General features: G+C 50.2%; 1 pseudogene; it reads right to left on the reverse strand.

The window, feature by feature from the left end:
* Nucleotides 1-1294: 1294 nt before the first annotated feature.
* LOC112209397 (U4 spliceosomal RNA) lies at nt 1295-1367 on the reverse strand (annotated as a pseudogene).
* Between the last annotated feature and the right edge of the window lie 12346 nt (nt 1368-13713).

The following is a 13713-nucleotide window of genomic DNA, read 5'->3' on the forward strand; positions in this document are numbered from 1 at the left end:
CAGGGCTTCACCGTGTTAGCCAGGATGGTCTCCATCTCCTGACCTTGTGATCTGCCCACCTCGGCCTCCCAAAGTGCTGGAATTACAGGCGTCAGCCACAAAGCTCTTTCTCTTAACTTACATTGTCAGGAAACTGGTAACATAGATTGAATGACCCGCCCCAGTTTTTCACCCACACTCACACCCTCGCCATAGCCTCCCTTTCCCACCCCTTGACTTTGGGCTTGGCCAAAGGGATGCCAGCAGGCATGACACAGCAGAACTGGAAATGTGTTTGTGGGGTTAGATGTGCCGTCTCTCAGGGCCCTGCCATCAGCCAGAGATGAACCTGCCCCGGCTGGTCCCAGGAAGAGGATGAGAGGCATGTGGAGCAGAGCTGCCCAGCCAACCCACAAACTCATGAGTAAGAAATAAATGATTATTACTGTTTGCCACTGAGATGTGGGGATGGTTTGTTACACAGCATAACTGTGACAATAGCTAACTGATACTCAGAGGGCAAGTGCCACTGCAGCAAACATGAGGAGGAATTCCTGAGCCTTTATATTAAAGTGGCTGCTCTCACTAGAGACACGATTGGACTCTGGCTGGTGCAATGACTCACACCTGCAGTCCCAACACTTGGGAGGCCAAGAGCAGAGGATTGCTTGAGCCCAGGAGTTTGAAAGCAGGCTGGGCAATGGATCAAGACTCCATCTCTACAACAACAACAACAACAAAAACACAGTGTTTTGAACTGAAGGAGCCATACAAAGGATGTCATACAGACTTATTAAATTCAAAACCAGGCTGGGCACGGTGGCTCACACCTGTAATCCCAGCACTTTGGGAGGCAGAGGTGGGCGGATTACCCGAGGTCAGAAGTTCAATACCAGCCTGGTCAACATGGTGAAACCCCGTCTCTACTAAAAATACAAAAATTAGTCAGGCGTGGTGGTGCACGCCTCTAATCCCAGCTACTTGGGAGGCTGAGGCAGGAGAATTGATTGAACCTAGGAGGTGGAAGTTGCAGTGAGTCAGGATTGCGCCACTGCACTCGAGCCTGGGCGACAAGAGCGAAAGTCAGTTAAAAAAAAATCCAGAAAAACTACTTTTCTGGAATACAAATCAGAATAGTGGCTGCTTGGGGATTAGGGGACAAGGGAAGTTGAGCAGACTGTAAAGGGATTGGGGGGAATTTTCTACAATGGTGGCAATGTTTTCTGCTTTGATTGGGGTGTTGGCTACAGATAGATATTTGTAAAAAGCCATTGAATTATATACTTAAGATCTGTGTGTTTTACTAAACTATTCCTCAATTTTTCAATTAGCAATAATCACGCCTCGGATAAACCTCATTGGCTATGATACTGCCACTGCACAAAGCTATTCCTCAATTTTTAAAAACATGTCTGTATGGAGTGGATACCCAGACCAGGGTGAGGCTGAGGTGCAAACAGGCCTACCTGAGGTGCCGGGCAGCCTTCCAAGACTCCAAGACTAGGTGGGCTCTGGGCAGACAAAGCCTCCCTCTCACAAAAGGTCTGGGAACCCTTTTCAGGGGGCTCAGAGTCCGGCCACATCTCTAGGTTTTCTGACGTCCTAGACACACCATGAGAAAGAACTTTGGGCTCTCAATCTGGTAGGTGACCTAGGACACGGGGCTTATACCCAGGACCAAGAAGCCAGGGCTTCTATCCAGAGCCTAGGACTTGGGGCTTCTACCCACGGCCTAAAACCTGGGGCATATACCCAGGGCCTAGGACACAGGTTTATGCCCAGGGCCTAGGACACAAGGCTAATACCTAGAAAGAACACAGAACTTACACCCAGGGCCTGGAACTCGGGGCTTATAACCAGGGCCTAGGACATAGGGCTCATACCCAGGACCAAGAACCCAGGGCTTCTATCCAGAGCCTAGGACTTGGGGCTTCTACCCACGGCCTAAAACCTGGGGCATATACCCAGGGCCTAGGACACAGGTTTATGCCCAGGGCCTAGGACACAAGGCTAATACCTAGAAAGAACACAGAACTTACACCCAGGGCCTGGAACTCGGGGCTTATAACCAGGTCCTAGGACATGGGGCTTATACCCAGAGCCTAGGACACAAGGCTTATACCCAGAAAGGACGTGGGGCTTATACTCAGAGCCTAGGACACAAGGTTTATACCCAGAGCCTAGGACATGGGGCTTATACTCAAAGCCTAGGACATGGGGCTTATACCCAGAGCCTAGGAAACACAAGGCTTATATGCAGAAAGGACACAGGGCTTATACCCAGAGCCTAGGACATGGGGTTTAACCCAAGGTCTAGGACACAAGATTTATACCCAGAGCCTAGGACAAGGGGCTGAGAACCAGAGAATAGGACACAAGGCTTATACCCAGAGCCTAGGACACAAGGCTTGTATCCAGAGCCTAGGACACAAGGCTTATACCCAGAGCCTAGGACACAAGGCTTGTATCCAGAGCCTAGGACCCAGGGCTTCTACCCAGAGCCTAGGACCCAGGCCTTACACCTAGAGCCTAGGAGGCGGGGCTTACACCCAGAGCCTAGAACCCGGGGCTTATACCCAGCGTCTAGGACCCTAGGCTTATACCCAGGGCCTAGGAAGCAAGGCTTATACCCAGAGCCTAGGACACAAGGTTTATATGCAGAACCTAGGACCTGGGGCTTATACCCAGAACCTAGGACACAAGGCTTATACCCAGAGGCTAGGACCCCAGGCTTATACCCAGAGCCTAGGACGCAGGGCTCATATTCAGAGCGTAGGACACAGAGCCTGTATTCAGAACACACTAACCTGGAAACAGATGCTCTGAAACACAACTAGGAGAAAACCTGGCAAATGTCAGTCGTGATTGTCTCTTGTCCCCGTGCAATAGGATTACAAGTGTTTTCCTTTTCTTTGTTCTTGTTGGTTCCTTATAAATTTAAAATAAATGATTAACCTCAAATGTATCTGTGGACATGTGATTACATATAGAAGAGTGATTGTTAAATATTCTTTCTCAGGATAGCTTTATACTCTGAAAATCTCCTGTGGACCCTAAGGAACTTTACGTGAATTGCATCTATCAATTTTACTGTAATACAGATTAAATTTGAGGAGGTTTTGAAATATTTACTTATTTTAAAATAGTAATGATTCCACAGTGTCTACATATTTCAAAACATCATGTTGTACACGTTAAATAATTTCATTTTCAATTAAAAATAAGCTTTAAAAAGAATCCAAATTGCTCAATTTTTTAAATTAAAAACAACAAACCCATTGTTGTATGTTAACAATAAATAATTTTGTATGGAAAGCAACAATATCTTCTGCAAAATTAGTGAGTTGCATTGTTTTCCGCTGGCAAATCTCTAGGTAGATGTCTGAGCTGATTCTCAGATCTGCTTTTGCCTTCAATCTGTTACAATGTCACACATCACAGCATCCCTGGAAAATTCCACTGTATACTCATGGGAGAATGAGAATGAAAAAAGGCAAATCACATCTTACCATTATTATGAAAATAGTTTTGGCTACACTTTGAGAACTACTAATATAGAGTATAATCACAACTGTACAAAAATAGGCAAATAAAATTTCTGAGTAAAAGTGTCATGGTGCCACCTCGTGTCATCTTTAATTATTGCAATGCCTGCTTACCGAACTTGTCTGTGCCCACGTATCAGGTTGGTGCAAAAGTAATCACGGTTTTTGTCTGGGCATGGTGTCTCAAGCCTGTAATCCCAGCACTTTGGGAAGCCGAGGTGTGCAGATCACCTGAGGTCAGGAGTTCAAGACCAGCCTGGTCAACATGGTGAAACCCCGTCTCTACTAAAAATACAAAAATTAGCCAGGAGTGGTGGCGCACACCTGTAATCCCAGCTACTGGGGAGGCTGAGGCAGGAGAATCACTTGAACCCCAGAGGCAGAGGTTGCGGTGAGCTGAGATCACCCCATTGCACTCCAGCCTGGGTGACAGAGTAAGACTGTGTCTCAAAAAAAAAAAAGTAATCGCAGTTTTTGCTATTGAAAGTAATGGCAAAACTGCGATTACTTTTGCACCAAACTAATAGTATATGGGGTGTGTGTGCATAATATGGTTTGTGCATGCAGGCTGCGGACATGTGTGGAAATATGTGTATCAGTGGTGTGTGTGCGAGTATGTGTGAATATGGTGTGTGCATGTAGTGTGGTGTAAATGTGTGTGCACGCAGTGTCTACATATGGCTTGTATGTGCCTGTATTGCGTGTGGTGTGGATGTGCATGCATGCAATATGTGGCATATGTTTGTGTTCCTGTGGGCCATGTGTGCATGTGATGTGTACCTATGATGTGTATGTGTACACATGAGGCACGTGTGTTTGTTGGTGATGCGGGTCATATATGTGCATGTGGTACATGTGTATCATGTGAATGTGGGGCCTTGTGTAGTGTGGTAGGTGGTATACATGTGTATGTGTTACAGTCTGTGTTGTGTGTGCGTGCAGTGTGTGTTGCTGCAGTGTGTGTGCGTGTGCCTGTGCCTGTGTTATGTGTGGCATGTGTTGTAGGTCTGTTTGTGTGTGGGGGAGGTGGTGTGTGTTTAGGGCTCACACATGGAAGAATGGAAGTAATATTTCACCCCTATCTGCATGCATGCCTGCTCTGTGCTTCCCTTAACATTCAGAAAACATATTTTAAGCTGCCCAGAGAGTATCAGGCAGGCCTGAGTCCCAAGAGACTTCCATTCATTCCTCTCCGACTTCATCCTGTCAGCCTCCTGAGCTAGGCATTGCCTCCTTTTCACAGACTGAGAGGCACAGTCGCTTGCTTCAACTAACAAGTAGTGGATCCAGGATTCAGACGTGCGTCTTCTGACCAAGGAGGAATTCAATCATCTTGTGCTAATGTTATAAAAATTAGCAATAAATGTGAATGTAACATAACATGAATGTTATAAAAATCGTTTATATGGTAGGATCAAAAATGTGTAAAAAGGCAAACAGACTTCTGAATAAAAATAATAGGACAGCATCAGCGGGGCACCATCTCCGCTCCCTGACTGTTTCCATCTTGTGTTCATGTGCATTCAGGCCACGCACAGTTAGGAAGGCATTCACTAGTAATCACTCGGCATGCACACAGTTAGGAAGGCATTCACTAGCAATCACTCGGCATGCACACAGTTAGGAAGGCATTCACTAGTAATCAGCAGGACACCCTCTCCACTCCCTGACTGTTTCCATCGTGTGTTCGTGTGCATTCAGGCCATGTACACAGTTAGGAAGGCATTCACTAGTAATCACTGGGCACTGACTTTATGCCAAGTGCTGTGCAAGGTGCTTTCACGTTCAAGTATAAACGTGGCAAACACAAATTATCCGGCTCAAACATCACATGTGCAAAATGTAACTCATTATTTTTCATAACACAGTTTTAATTTCTGATTCCAATTTCTGAAAATGTAACCCAGTCCCTCTCAGAAAATTTCAGCCCCCAGCCCCACGTACGGCCACTCAGATCCTGCAGGTGGATTTAGACCGACCTGTATCTCTCCCCCTTTCCTCAGAGTGGTGCCCTGGCATCAGGGAGAGCGATGACTGGCCCCTGGCTCCCTAGCATCTGCCTGGGTAGCACATGATGGGCTGGCATCTGTGCCCACCGGCATCCACGGAAGTCCTCCGCAGGGAGGGACCGTGCTTGGAGCCTGGGGCCCGGAGTCTGGGAAGGAGGAGGAGGAGGATGCTGATTCCAGAAAGACTTTGCCAAGCTCGCCTCCATCCTGGTCCCTTCCTCTCCCGCCGGCTAGGAGGGGGAAGCACTCGAGGTGCATGCTTTTGTGGCAGCTACGCGTGCCCCTGGGGTGTACCAGTCCTCGCTCAAGAAACCCAGGGACGCGTAGCTGCTCTCCCTCCCACCCGCTCTCCTCTAGCTCCTGGGTGCTGGGGCCCTGCAGCCGGCAGACTTTCCTTCTCAGATGGACACTGCCTCACACAACCCAGCCTGGGGCCCTCTCCTGGCCTGTGGACCTTATCCCCCAGCTCCCACCAACCTGCATTCTTCCCCACTCTTTCTTTATGTAGAAAAATGTTGAGACAGAGTCCTTCAGGATGTGTCTCTTGATGGCCAAAGCAAATCAAACACATCTTGATTTTCAAACTGGTATCTCCTCTGCTGTGAGCTCTTCAAATCCATTCGGAAACTCAGTTGGCTGCTGCTTCTTTCTGGCTGTGAGGTCTCATGGTCCACCTTTCCCTGGGCCAGGACAGAGCCTTGAAAAAGCCCACGGGGACCACAGTGAAAGTAAGAGCAGTAACTGACATGCAGGGAGATTGCTGAGGCTCAGTCCGACCCCAGGCACACCCGCAGAGTGCCCTGAGAAAAAGGCACGGGGCTTCTCCATAGGACAGCTCAGTGGCAAGGGCCTTGTTGGCCGACTCACCTGCCATTGCTTACCTGCCATTGCCTTCCCCGAGAGAGGGACTTGCCTCCTGCCTCATGCAGGCTGCCAAGAGCCTAGATCCTGATCAGCTCAGTCTGCAGGGGCCTCACCCCCAACAGAAGCAGGAAAAGCCAGGCCACTGAGAATAGAGGCCGGGTCTCAACAGAATCCCCTGGGGAGCTGGAGCATATGCAGTCCTGGGCTCCACCCCAGAGATTTGAGTCAGGAGGTCTGGGGCAGGGCCTAAGAATCTGCATTTCCAACAGGCACCCAGGGGATGCCAGAATGCCATGGGTCCAAGACTACACTGAGCAGCACGGATGGGAAGGACACAGTAGCTTTTGAGCGGCAGGGACCCAGGCTAAGCATCAGAGCGGGGGGGTCCAGTGAAGAAACAAGACAGAATCAGAAAAAAAAAACTGTAATGAGAAGAACCCTTAAAGAGATTGGTTTTTTCATATTGTTTCTTTGCAATATCTTCTTGACTCTCCTTAAGAGTTCTCGCTACAGTCATTTTTATTATAATTTTTATTTATTTTATATTATTGTATGTTATTTATTTTAAAAGACAGGATCTTACCCTGTTGCCCGGGCTAGAGTTCAGTGGCACGATCACAGCTCACCATAACCTCTAAGTCATGGGCTCAAGTGATCCTCCCATCTCAGCTTCCTGAATAGCTGGGACCACAGGCATGCGCCACCATGCCTGGTTAATTTTTTAGTGTTTTGTACAGATGGGGTTTAACTGTGTTGTCCAGGCTGGTCTCAAACTCCTGGCCTCAAGCAATGCTTCTCCCTCAGCCTCCCAAGGAGCTATAGGTCAGGCCAGGCTCCGCCCACGTGCAGGGCTCGTGGGGCCTCAGTTTCCCTCTTGGGCATCCCAGGTAGGCAGATCCAGAAGGCCTGGGCTAGGCCACTGCAGGGCAGTGCTGGGGGTGGGGATCTCTCCTGGCCTCCTGTCCCAGCTCCCTCTCCTCTTGAAACCCGGTGAAGTCCGAGCTCTTGTGCGTGTCTGCTGTTTACATTTCTCCCATGGATGTATTTGCCTTCGTTTGCATAAAAAATGCCACAGTCCTAATGAGTTTGCCCATCTGGCAGTGCAGGCCTCCTCTCTGGGCTCGGCTCCACTGAGAGCCCGGAGGGAGCCGTTATAATTGGGCCGCTCCCTTCCAGGATCCGGAAGGACTGTCCCGAGCAGGCTCATGGCTCATGACCTGGCCCAGGGCTCCACGGCAGGCTGGAGCGGGCTCCCTGAACTGTGGGTGTCGTGCCTGTGTGTCCATCAGCAGGGGCATCTGGGCCCACCCTGCCTTGGCCACCACCAAGGTAGGCATTTCACTGTACATTTCAAAATCAAATTGGGGCAGTCTCATGGCACCCCGTGGAACTTGTCCCAGGCTGGAAGGATTTGAATCCTGGAATATGGTGACACAGAACGTGTCCTTTGGAAACTCAGCTGTGGGCAGTGCCTGGCTAGGCTGTGTCAGACAGTGTGTCTTAGCCTCTCAGTGTCACTCTGACGACCCCACACTAAGCCCTCTCCCACCTGATGCTTCCAACCATGACATTTACCGCCCCCTCCCCTGGGCCGAGCAGGCTCGATCCTGGCCTCGGGAGACAGGCGTGAAGGGTTCAAGCCTTGTGGCATGGGAACCTTAGGACACAGGCGCTACCGTGCACTGACATGATTGCTAGAAGAGGGGATGGAGGTGTCCAGGGAATCTGGTGGAAGAGGGTCCTGTGCAGTCTAGCATCAGGCTGTGTCCTCTACGTCTCCATGATTGTGTGGAGAGCCCCAGGCAACCTCTGACTAGAGGCAGTTTCCAGAAAATGGTGATGGAGCCCCCTAACCATCCCGGGAGAGTGGGTGCATGCTGGGGGATGTGGAAAAGCCTAACAGTGGCTTGAAAGCATGGCAGCAGGGCAGGCACAGTAGCTCACACCTGTAATCTCAACACTTTGGGAGGCTGAGGCAGGTGGATGACTTGAGGTCAGGAGTTCGACACCAGCCTGGCCAACAAGGTGAAATCCCGTCTCTACTCAAAATACAAAAATTAGCCAGATGTAGTGGCATGTGCCTGTAATCCCAGCTACTCAGGAGGCTGAGGCAGGAGAATTGCTTGAACCCGGGAGGCGGAGGTTGCAGCGAGCCGGGATCATGCCACTTTACTCCAGGCTGGGCAACAAAGTAAGACTCTGTCACACACACCACACAAAGAAAAACAGTGGCAGCTGGCGGCACCTGGGATGCATTTTCCCTCCTTTTTGCTTTGCTACAGGAAAGTGAAGGAGAAACAGACACTCAAAGGGACAGTGTGTTAAATTCTCAGCTCACAGCTGCATGGCTGTGTAGTTACAGAGACTAAAACTGGCATGGATGTGCCCAGTGGCTTGAGGCCACAGGGATGGACCGTGCCTGGAGCCCAGGGCCTGGAGTCTGGGAGGGAGGAGGAGGCGGATGCTGATACCAGAAAGACAGCGAGGCCGAGCGCAGTGACTCACACCTGTAATCCCAGCACTTTGGGAGACCAAGGCGGGTGGACGAGGTCAGGAGATTGAGACCATCCTGGCTAACACGGTGAAACCCCGTCTCTACTAAAAATACAAAAAATTAGCTGGGCGTGGTGGTGGGCGCCTGTAGTCCCAGCTACTAGGGAGGCTGAGGCAGGAGAATGGCATGATCCTGGGAGGCGGAGCTTGCAGAGAGCCAAGATGGCGCCACTGCACTCCAGCCTGGGCGACAGAGCGAGACTTCCTCTCAAAAAAAAAAAAAAAAGAAAGAAAGAAAGACAGCGAGGGGCAGGGAGGTAGTTGAGGAGCGCTAAGGAGTTCCTTTGCGGTCGGACGTGGTGACTCACGCCTGTAATCCCAGCACTTTGAGAGGCCGAGGCGGGCAGATCACAAAGTCAGGAGTTCGAGACCAGCCTGGCCAAAATGGTGAAACCCCATCTCTACTAAAAATACAAAAATTAGCCAGGCTTGGTGGCACGTGCCTGTAGTCCCAGCTACTCGGGAGGCTGAGGCAGAAGAATCGCTTGAACCCGGGAGACAGAGGTTGCAGTGAGCCGAGATCGCACCATTGCACTAGAGCCTGGGTGACCGAGCGAGACTGTCTCAAACAAACAACAACAAAAAGAGTTTCTTTGCATTATTTCTTCAGATTGGATTCTCTATTTGCATTTTAAAAAGAGGAGGTAGAATACGGCAGAGCACATACAGGACACCGATATGGAAGGCATCAGTCCTCGTGCGGCTCCTGGATTAACCACGCTTTCTGGTTTCTGTGTTCTATGGCGCTTTGGCATCGCAGGAGGCTTTGCTGGCGGGGAAGGGACTGCCCCTCCCAGGGCTGGCTAGTTCTGGAGACAGCACACACCTCCCTATGCAAACCAGCAGTCGGAAGCCCCTGCCCCCACCACACCCTTTATCTAACTCACACACCCAGGGAATATTCTCCCTGCCCTATCTCACTCCAGAGCATGGTACTGGATGACTAGGGACCACCCCATAGCCCCGGGCCTGCCAACATTAGGCAAACGGGCCCACCCGAAGCTTGTTCAAGCTCACCTCCACCCTCATCTATTCCTTCCCACAGAGACCCCAGTGAAGGCCCGGCCTGGGCCCTCCCCTTGCTCCTTCTGCCTCGGGACTGACCTGGTGCTTCCCCATGCTGGAAAGTCATCAACTCTTCATTCAAAGGCAGTGTCTCCCAGGCTGTCATCTGACCAGAGCTGAGGAAAACAAAGTCCCAGGTGCATTTCAAGACAGCCCCTCCTCTGCCTTCCTGGTCTGTACGCTCCTCTGCCCTAGGAGGTAACCATTGTTCTCATTTCCACATAACAGTTTTGCCTACTCTTGTCCTTTATATAAAAGGAATCTTTCAGTACATTCCCTTTTGTGTCTGGCCTCTTTTCCCCAGCGTGAGCATCACCACGCTGCTGAGATTGTTCTCTGCTGTGTGTGTGTAGTTCTCCTTCAGATGCACAGGCCACAGTTCACTTACTCATTTACTGATGAGTGTTTGGGGTTTTGACTATTAGGAATAAAGTTATGATGAACATTCTTCAATGTGTTCGTTATTGGAGAGAAGTGAAACCGGCCCAATTGCCCCATAGAATTGATGTTTATGGTTTCTTTGAATAAACATAGAAATGATCCTCCCAGTCTCACAAGATAAGATCCTCCTTGTCTTATCTGAGTTCCTTTCCCAAGAAACCACCTATCAGGCCTCCCAGATAGAATCAAAAAAAACTCCCAAGACCACCACACCCTCCCTGCCTCCCAGATAGAATCAAGGAAACTTATGAGACCCCCACAACCCTCCAGCCTGGAAATTGCCTAACCCACCACCTGCTTCCTGGTGACCGACTCTTCCTCACCCCTCCCTGATTCCTGTTTTCACACACATGGTTACATTTCTTCTCTGCTACATAAACCCTTGATTTTCGTGGGTCAGGGGATGGGCTGAGACTGATCTCCCATCTCCTGGGCTGCAGCACGGGATTAAAGCTTCTTCTCTGGCAATGCTCCTTGTCTCAGTGACTGGCTTTTTGTGTGGCGAGCAGCAGCACCTAGACAAACCCCTGGTGTTTCTGTAACATACACACTCATTTCTCTTCAATATAGAACAAGAGAGAAACATGTGGGTCAAAGGACCCGCATATGTTAGGGAAGAGGAGGGATTTCCAGACATTTCTGTGCAGTGGTGGTACCAATTAATATGCTCACCAACCGTGCCCGGGGGTCCTAACTGCCTCACATCTACACCCACACGGGGTACAGCCAGCCTTTAATTTCAGCCATTCTGCTGGAGCACTGCAGTATCTCAGCGTGGTTTTCATTTGAGTTTCCCCGATGAAGAGTGAGGTTGAGTCCCTTTTCTTACATCTGCCACTTGCTATCTTCTTTTGGGAAGGCTCCCGTAAGTTATTTTTGAAATTGGGTTGTCAGTCAATTTCATATTGTGAGTCTGTCACTACTGTTTGTGCATGAAGAATTGAGTAGGTAACCTGCTTGTGGCCGGCCGAGGTGAGCTCTCCTTGGGTGGCTGTGCCTGTGGGAAGGACCCTGGGGGGGGTGTTCTGGAGCCCAAGCACCACATCCCCCCAGACGGGGCCTGTCCCGATCTCACACTCAGCTCACCTCTCCCTCCCTGTGCCGATTTCTCATAGCGTTTTACATTTCGTTGTCATTAGACTCTTTTGAAGTAAATTGCAAGGGTCTGATGAGTCATAACTGTGTGTGCCTCGTGTTCCTGCGTCTTGAGCCCAGCGGTACTTCTCCCTCCATCCAGGCGGCACAGTTAGGGAGCACTCACAGGGACCAGCGCTGTCCTAGGTGCCAGGTGACCTCACGCAGGCAGCTGCATTCTAGTGGGGATGGCACTGGCGGGGACAGCAGATAGAAAATAAACAGGAACAGGAATCCAGTAATTTCTGGAAATTATACACAGAAGGAAATAAAGCAGGGTGAGGGTGTACAGTGTGTGTGTGTGTGTGTGTGTGTGTGTGTGTGTGGTTATCATGGGACAGGGAGTTAGGGAAGGGCTCTGTGAGAAGGTGGTTTTCAGTAGCTGCCTGAATGCAGTGGAGGGGGAAGCTCTTCTGGGGAAAGAACCATCCAGACAGAAGGAGACAGCATATGCCAAGGCCCCAAGGCAGAAGCCTGCTTCCTATGAGTGCAGCAAGAAACCCAGAGGGACAGAGAGGTGGAAGTGAGGGGAGAGCTGTGGGAGGCAAGGGGAGAGCTGCGGCCTGGTCGGTTACTTATGCACCTTAAGTTTCAGTTTCCTCGTCTATAAAATAGCGGGTCATCATGATTCCTACCTCGTGAGGTTGCCAAGTGGATTACGTGAAGCCGTGGTGTGTAGACCCCCCGGTACCTGCAAGTTCTCAGGAAAGGGAAGCTGTGATTATCAGGCCCTTCTTTCTCTCTGCTCCCAGGGCACCTTGTAACCCCACATCAGCTCATGTTGTAATGATATATGTGTCTGGCTCTCCCTTGAGACCAGAGGCTGCACACTGGCACCCATAGCCTGAACCCAGCCTGGGGGTCTTCTGTTTAGCCTCACAGATTTGTTTTGTTAAGATAAATAGCTGCCGCCGGGCACAGTGGCTCACGCCTGTAATCCCAGTACTTTGGGAGGCCGAGATGGGCGGATCACGAGGTCAGGAGATCGAGACCATCCTGGCTAACACAGTGAAACCCCGTCTCTACTAAAAATACAAAAAAATTAGCCAGGCGTGGTGGCGGGCGCCTGTAGTCCCAGCTACTTGGGAGGCTGAGGCAGGAGAATGGTGCGAACCCGGGAGGCGGAGCTTGCAGTGAGCCGAGATCGTGCCACTGCACTCCAGCCTGGGCGACGGAGCGAGACTCCGACTCAAAGGAAAAAAAAAGACAATTAGTTGCCAACTTTCAACATTTCAGAAATTTTATATAAAAATCTGGGTTTCTGGCTTTCTTGGAAATTACAAGATCTGGCCGCTCTGGGTCCGAATGTCCACTTGGCCACGGCTGGCTGGAGGGAGCAGCGGCTGTGCACAAATTCACACCTGTGTCCTCCGCTCTGCCCGGGCCCCACCCAGCCGCTCCTCCCATCTCTCTGCCTCTTGGTCCCTGAAGGCACCTGTGGTTTTGAACATGCTGAAGACCCTGAAGTCCTTGAAGACAAACAAGTATTTTGTTCTCTTGTTGTCTGTATCCCTGGAAGATCCTTTCCTGGAGTTCACAGGGCCTGGGGCAAGGGTGCAATCAGAAACCCGGGTCTCCGAAGTGAACATCAGTAGTTCTTCCCTTGTGGTCTGCAGGACCCTAGGGCTCCCACGACTTATTCAGAGGTCTGTGAAGTAAAAGTATTTTCATGTGACTATTAAGACATTATTTGCCCTTTTCATCATGTTGACATTTAGTGTAAAACGTACAAAATGACGGTGGGTAAAACTAATTCAGATCAAGGCAGTGGATCCCCGATGTGCCAGCTCTGTGTTCCTTCCTGCTCTACACTCCCAATGTCAAGAAAAGTTGCTTTTGGGAGGCCGAGGCAGGTGGATCAGCTGAGGTCAGGAGTTCGAGACCATCCTGGCCAACATGGTGAAACCCCGTCTCTACTAAAAATACAACAATTAGCTGGGTGTGGTGGCGCTAACCTGTAGTCCCAGCTACTCGGGAGGCTGAGGCAGAAGAATGGCTTGAACCCAGGAGGCGGAGGTTGCAGTGAGCCGAGATCATACCACTGCACTCCAGCCTGGGCAACAGAATGAGACTCCATCTCAAAAAAAAAAAAAAAAAAAAAGTACATACATAAATAAATACAT

The sequence above is a fragment of the Pan troglodytes genome, chromosome 4 (genome assembly GCF_028858775.2).
Source record: "Pan troglodytes isolate AG18354 chromosome 4, NHGRI_mPanTro3-v2.0_pri, whole genome shotgun sequence".
Taxonomy (NCBI): Eukaryota; Metazoa; Chordata; class Mammalia; order Primates; family Hominidae; genus Pan; species Pan troglodytes.